This window comes from Scyliorhinus torazame, chromosome 14 (assembly GCF_047496885.1).
Source record: "Scyliorhinus torazame isolate Kashiwa2021f chromosome 14, sScyTor2.1, whole genome shotgun sequence".
NCBI classification, from domain to species: domain Eukaryota; kingdom Metazoa; phylum Chordata; class Chondrichthyes; order Carcharhiniformes; family Scyliorhinidae; genus Scyliorhinus; species Scyliorhinus torazame.
The window spans coordinates 178,999,036-179,007,070 of record NC_092720.1 but is presented as its reverse complement, the minus strand read 5'-3'; positions in this window follow the sequence as shown (position 1 = coordinate 179,007,070).

Below are 8,035 nucleotides of genomic sequence, written 5' to 3'. Positions count from 1 at the left end.
CTTTCCCAGTGAGCTACTGCAACAACTTGCGTTTACATCGTCACATTGAATTCAGTTAGACATCCCAAGATGCTCCACTGGAGAGCAATCCTGAGCCACATATAGAGAGAGATTAGGACAGCTTGATCAAAACAAAGACGTTTTAAGCAGCATCTCAATCAAGCTGAGGAGAAGGACCTGATCCTTGTTTTCCTATCCCTCCATGACCTCCAGCCACTCCTATCTCTGTAATCTCCTCCAGCCCCACAACCCCTCTCAGAATCCAGTTGCTCGAGCGTTCACCATTGGTGGCTATGCCGTCAGCCAACTGGGCCCACAGCGCCGGGGTTCCCTCCTCTGCACCTCTCCACCTCCCTTTCCTGATTGAAGACCACCCAAAACCTACCCCTCTGACCAGCGCCTATGGCCACGTGTCCTCGTCTCATAGAACATTACAGCACAGTACAGGCCCTTCGGCCCTCGATGTTGTGCCGACCTGTGAAACCACTCTGAAGCCCATCTACACTATTCCCTTACTGTCCATATGTCTATCCAATGACCATTTAAATGCCCTTAGTGTTGGCGAGTCCACTATTGTTGCAGGCAGGGCATTTCACACCCTTACTCCTCTCTGAGTAAAGAACCCACCTCTGACATCTGTCTTATATCTATCACCCCTCAATTTAAAGCTATGCCTCCTCGTGCTAGACATCACCATCCGAGGAAAAAGGCTCTCACTGTCCACCCTATCCAATCCTCTGATCATCTTGTATGCCTCAATTAAGTCACCTCTTAACCTTCATCTCTCTAAAGAAAACAGCCTAAAGTCCCTCAGCCTTTCCTCATAAGGTCTTCCCTCCATACCAGGCAACATTCTGGTAAATCTCCTCTGCACCCGTTCCAATGCTTCCACATCCTTCCTATAATGCGGCGACCAGAATTGCACGCAATACTCCAAATGCGGCCGCACCATAGTTTTGTACAGCTGCAACATGACCTCATGGCTCCGAAACGCAATCCCTCTACCAATAAAAGCTAGCACACCGTATGCCTTCTTAACAACCCTCTCAACCTGGGTGGCAACTTTCAGGGATCTATGTACATGGACACCGAGATCTCTCTGCTCATCCACACTGTCAAGAATCTTACCATTAGCCCAGTACTCTGTCTTCCTGTTATTCCTTCCAAAATTAATTACCTCACACTTTTCTGCATTAAACTCCATTCGCCACCTCTCAGCCCAGCACTGCAGCTTATCTATGTCCCTCTGTAACTTGTAACATCCTTCTGCACTTTCCACAACTCCACCGACTTTAGTGTCATCTGCAAATTTACTCACCCATCCTTCTACACCCTCCTCCAGGTCATTTATAAAAATGACAAACAGCAATGGCCCCAAAACAGATCCTTGTGGTACACCACTAGTAACTGGACTCCAGTCTGAACATTTCCCATCAACCTCCACCCTTTGTCTTCTTCCAGCTAGCCAATTTCTGATCCAAACTGCTAAATCACCCTGAATCCCATGCCTCCTTATTTTCTGCAGTAGCCTACCGTGGGGAAACTTATCAAACGCTTTAGTGAAATCCATATACACCACATCAACTGCTTTACCCTCATCCACCTGTTTGGTCAAAGAACTCAATAAGGTTTGTGAGGCACGACCTACCCTTCACAAAACCGTGTTGACTATCTCTAATCAAATTATTCCTTTCCAGATGATTATACATCCTATCTCTTATAAACCTTTCCAAGATTTTGCACACAACAGAAGTAAGGCTCACTGATCTATAGTTAACGGGGTTGTCTCTACTCCCGTTCTTGAACAAGGGGACAACATTTGCTATCCTCCAGTCTTCTGGCACTATTCCTAAGACAAAGATGTCTTAAAGATCAAAGCCAAAGGGTCAGCAATCTCCTCCCTAGCTTCCCAGAGAATCCTAGGATAAATCCCATCCGGCCCAGGGGACTTATCTATTTTCACACTTTCCAGAATTGCTAACACCTCCTCCTTATGAAACTCAAGCCCTTCTAGTCTAGTAGCCTGAATCTCCGTATTCTCCTCGACATCATTGTCTTTTTCCTGTGTGAAAACTGACAAAAAATATTCATTTAGCACCTCTCCTATCTCCTCGGACTCCATGCACAACTTCCCACTACTGTCTTTGACTGACCCTACTCTTACCCTAGTCATTCGTTTATTCCTGACATATCTATAGAAAGCTTTAGGGTTATCCTTGATCCTACCTGCCAAAGACTTCTCGTGTCCCCTCCTGGCTCTTCTTAGCTCTCTCTTTAGGTCCTCCCAAGCTAACTTGTAACTCTCGAGCGCTCTAACTGAACCTTCATGTCTCATCTTTACATAAGTCTCCTTCCTCTTGACAAATGCTTTAGTAAACCACGGTTCCCTCACTCGACCACTTCCTCCCTGCCTGACAGGTACATACTTATCAAGGACACGCAGTAGCTGTTCCTTCAACAAGCTCCACATTTCCATTGTGCCCATCCCCTGCAGTTTTCCTCTCCATCTGATGTATCCTAAGTCTTGCCTCATCGCATCATAATTGCCTTTCCCCCAGATATAACTCTTACCCTGTGGTATATACCTATCCCTTTCCATCACTAAAGCAAACGTAATCGAATTGTGGTCACTATCACCAAATCTAACACCTGTCCTGGTTCATTACCAAGTACCAAATCCAATATGGCCTCGCCTCTCGTTGGCCTATCTACATACTGTGTCAGGAAACCCTCCTGCACACATTGGACAAAAACGGACCCATCTAATGTAATCGAACTATAGTGTTTCCAGTCAGTATTTGGAAAGTTAAAGTCCCCCATAACAACTATCTGTAGCTTTCGCTCCTATCCAGAATCATCTTTGCAATTCTCTCCTCTACATCTCTGGAACTTTTCGGAGGCCTATAGAAAACCCCTAATAGGGTGACCTCTCCTTTCCTGTTTCTAACCTCAGCCCATACTACATCAATTGACGAGTCCTCATCAAACGTCCTTTCTGCCACCGTAATACTGTCCTTGACTAACAATGCCACCCCTCCCCCTCTTTTACCACCTTCCCTGAGCTTACTGAAATATCTAAACCCCGGCACCTGCAACAACCATTCCTGTCCCTGCTCTATCCATGTCTCCAAAATGGCCACAACATTGAAGTCCCAGGTACCAACCTATGCCGCAAGTTCACCCACCTTATTCCGGATGCTCCTGGCATTGAAGAAGACACACTTTAAACCACCTTCCTGCCTGCCGGTACACTCCTGCAACTTTGAAACCTTACTCATGACCTCACTACTCTCAACCTCCTGTATACTGGAGCTACAATTCAGGTTCCCGTCAGTCAATATCAGCTGTCTGCCCGAGAAACCGCTTTGGGACATTCAAACCTGCTGTTGGGAGGGGGTGTGAGCGCTGTTTGATTACAAGTTGTTGGCTCACGCTGAAGATATTGTGAAACAGATGATCTATTTCCTTGCCCCGTAGCTATTGTGACAAGAGGTTGTATGGTGCACTGGGGAGCATCAAAGTTCGATTCCTGCTTCAGGACTTGATGACCATGGACGGTGCGTTCATAACGTGGTCAAATGGGTCGAATATCCGCCTGAACTTCCTTCCAAAACCCGGGAGGCACAGTGGTTAGCACTGTTGCCTACGGCACTGAGGATCCTGGTTCGATCCTGGCCCTGGGTCACCGTCCGTGTGGAGTTTGCACATTTTCCCTGTACCTGCAGGAGTCTCACTTCCACAACCCAAAAAGATGTGCGGGGGAGGTGAATTGGCCCTCATTTTAAAAAAAGAACACCCTTCTGATATGCCTGACGGTAAGCGGTAAAGAGTGGGAGAGTTTCTTGGTCAACCATACTGCGGCAGGTACCGGCAAACAACTGCTATACGTTGCCAACATAAACCACAGACTATTCCCCTGGGGGGGGGGGGGGGGGGGGGACACCAAATACCCCCTCTTAGGCCACGGGATCTGAAGGCTCTTTGTTGATGCTTTCGCCCCGGAACAGCGCTGGTAGGCGACGGGAATCAGGGGCGGGGGGGGGGGGTTACTTTCTGAGCGCATGTTTCCTCGGCCTGTTGGGGAAAGAAATCCCGGTGTGGATCTGGGACGTGGACCTGAATGTCGTGCTGCAAACAGGCGGAGAGAGTGACTCACCTGATGAAGGAACTACGCTCCGAAAGTTAGTGATTCCAAATAAACCTGTTGGACTTTATCCTGGAGTTGTAAGACTTCTTATAGGTTTCCCATAAAAAGGGCTTGAGCTTCCCAGATTGGAATGTGCTGGTTCAAGGCGAGCGATGTGTTTATTATTGAGGTTTTAGCCTCATTCCTGACGGGTGCGGTTTCCTATTGGCTTGAGCTCAGTGATGTCAATGTCTTGCCAATAAACAGAAGCTGGGCACAGTTGGCGAGTGAGTTTGTTGTCTTTTCTCCTCCTGAATGTTCTTCGCTCTTCTAGGAGCGACAACTCTGACCTCAGTAACAGCCTCCCCCCACCTCACCATCTTGCACCCGAGCCTCGAAAGCCCTACCCCAAGTGGTCCACGCTTTATGATTCTCTGAGAGGGAGGCTATTGGACCGCAGTGGGAAACACAGCACATGACATCGCAGAGCTGTGTCAAATAAGCATCTGAGCTGGGGTGCGCGAACACACCTCAACCAATTGACACACAGGCATCTCGACCAGTGACCAGAACGGGACAGTGCTCAATGACAGGTACACACTGATATCATGAACAATGGAAAGATAAACCTCCACCCAGAATCGAGTGAGCAACAGGTGAAGAGTCTCCAACATGCCCCACCCACCCCACACATCACCCTCTCCGCCACCCCCACCCAACATGCCCCACCCCCACACAATACCCTCTCCACCACCCCTGCCCCACCCATCACCCCCACCACACCCTCACCACCAACCCCACCCAACCTGCCCCACCCATCACCCTCTCCACCACCCCAGTCAACTTGCCCCACCCATCACCCTCTCCGCCACCCCACCCCACCCATCACCCTCTCCACCACCCCAGCCAACCTGCCCCACCCATCGCCCTCTCCATCACCCCAGCCAACTTGCCCCACCCATCACCCTCTCCACCACCCCACCCCACCCATCACCCTCTCCGCCACCCCACCCCACCCATCACCCTCTCCACCACCCCAGCCAACTTGCCCCACCCATCACCCTCTCCGCCACCCCACCCATCACCCTCTCCACCACCCCACCCATCACCCTCTCCGCCATCCCCAGCCAACTTGCCCCACCCATCACCCTCGCCACCACCTCACCCATCACCCTCTCCGCCACCCCACCCATCACCCTCTCCGCCACCCCACCCCACCCATCACCCTCTCCACCACCCCACCCAAGCTGCCCCACCCATCACCTTCGCCACCACCCCACACAACCTGCCCCACCCATCACCCTCTCCACCACCCCACACAACCTGCCCCACCCATCACCCTCTCCACCACCCCATTAAAATCTTTACCATTGACCGGGACCGACTACCTCAAATGAACAAACAGGTTAGGAGCAGGAGTAGGCCACTCGGCCCCTCCAGCATGCTCCGTCAGTCAATAAGATCATGGCCGATGAGTGCAACCTCAACCCCACATTCCTGCCGACCGCAATAACCTTTCACCCCCGTGTTAATCACGAATCTATCCAGCTCGGCCTTAAAAACATTCAAAGGTTCTGCTTCCACTGCCCTTTGAAGAAGAGAGTTCCAGAGACTCGCCACCCTCAAAAGAAATTCTCCTAGTCGCTATCTTAAATGACCGGTCCCTTATTTTTAAACAGTAACCCCAAGTTCTAGATTCTCCCACAAGAAACACCCACTCCACATCCACCCTGTCAATGCCCCTCAGGGTCTTTTAAAATAAAACATTTTAGAGTACCCAATTATTTTTTCCCAATTAAGGGGCAATTTAGTGTGGTCAATCCACCCAGCTTGCACATCTTTGGGTTGTGGGAATAAAACCCACGCATGCATGGGGAGAATGTGCAAACTCCATGCGGACAGTGACCCGGGGCCAGGATCGAACCCGCGTCCTCAGCGCCATAGGCAGCAGTGCTAACCACTGTACCGCCCCTTCCCCCTCAGGATCTTAAGGGTTTTGATCAAGTCGCCTCTCACTCTTCTGAACTCTAGTGGATACAAACCTAACCTCTCCAACCAATCCTCAGAAGACCAACCAGCCAATTGCTGATATTAGTCCAGTATACCTTATACCATCTATGAACTGCTTCTAATGCATTTACATGTTCCCTTAAAGAAAAAGAGAACAATACTGTACACAATCTTCCAGATGTGGTCTCACCAATGCCCTGTGTGACCTCCCTATTGCCACCAAGTGGTTAGCACTGCTGCCTCACATGGTTCCATTCCGGCCTTGGGTGACCCTGTGGAGTTTGCACTTTCTCCCCATGTCTCCATGTGTTTCCTCCAGGTGCTCCGGTTTCCACCCACAGTGAAAACATGTGCAGATTAGGTGGATTGGACACACTAAAATTGCCCCTTAGTGTTCAGGGATGTATAGGTTAGGTGGGTTATGGGAATAGGGTGGGGAAAATGGGCCTGGTTGGGGTGCTCTTTGAGGGTCGGTGCAGTCTCAATGGGCCCAATGGCCTCTTTCTGCACTGTAGGGAGTCTATGAGTCTTTAGTTCCCCTTACAATAAACAATAACATTACAGGACGGCTAGAAGCGTAGGTTAGAGTCAGGAGATTTTGACCACTGGCTCCCTACGCTGTCACGCACCGCTCGACGATCTGCAAGGTACGAGCCCGGGATGTGGTGTTTTTAATGCTCTTCACTCAGCTGGATGAGTTGCAGTTGGAGCCTGATATTATTGAGGATAGAACAGAACGTGTAACAATCCCGCCACTCAGCCTCCATCGCCAGTGGTGGGGACGGGGGGTCCAGTGTGTGTTACCGACAGGCTGCACCGCAGCAACTCATGAAATGAAATAAAAATCGCTTATTGTCACAAGTAGGCTTCAAATGAAGTTACTGTGAAAGGCCCCTAGTCGCCACATTCCGGTGCCTGTTCGGGGAGGCTGGTACGGGAATCAAGGTGACTTCGACAGTCTCCTTCCTCAGACATCCCCCCCCCCCCCCCCGCCCCCAAGCCCCTGGGCATTGTTGAGAAGGGAAAAAGTAGAAACAGAGGAAACATCCTCTAAGGTTTGAACAAAGAACAAAGAAATGTACAGCACAGGAACAGGCCCTTCGGCCCTCCAAGCCCGTGCCGACCATGCTGCCCGACTAAACTACAATCTTCTACACTTCCTGGGTCCGTATCCCTCTATTCCCATCCTATTCATGTATTTGTCAAGATGCCCCTTAAATGTCACTATCGTCCCTCCTTCCACCACCTCCTCCGGTAGCGAGTTCCAGGCACCCACTACCCTCTGCGTAAAAAACTTGCCTCGTACATCTACTCTAAACCTTGCCCCTCTCACCTTAAACCTATGCCCCCTAGTAATTGACCCCTCTACCCTGGGGAAAAGCCCCTGACTATCCACTCTGTCTATGCCCCTCATAATTTTGTATACCTCTATCAGGTCTCCCCTCAACCTCCTTTGTTCCAGTGAGAACAAACCGAGTTTATTCAACCACTCCTCATAGCTAATGCCCTCCATACCAGGCAACATTCTGGTAAATCTCTTCTGCACCCTCTCTAAAGCCTCCACATCCTTCAGGTCGTGTGGCGACCAGAATTGAACACTATACTCCAAGTGTGGCCTAACTAAGGTTCTATACAGCTGCAACATGACTTGCCAATTCTTATACTCAATGCCCCGGCCAATGAAGGCAAGCATGCCGTATGCCTTCTTGACTACCTTCTCCACCTGTGTTGCCCCTTTCAATGACCTGTGGACCTGTACTCCTAGATCTCTTTGACTTTCAATACTCGAGGGTTCTACCATTCACTGTATATTCCCTACCTGCATTAGACCTTCCAAAATGCATTACCATGAAGTTCCAGAGCAGTCCAACTATCACACACAGCAACCCCCTCCCCCCA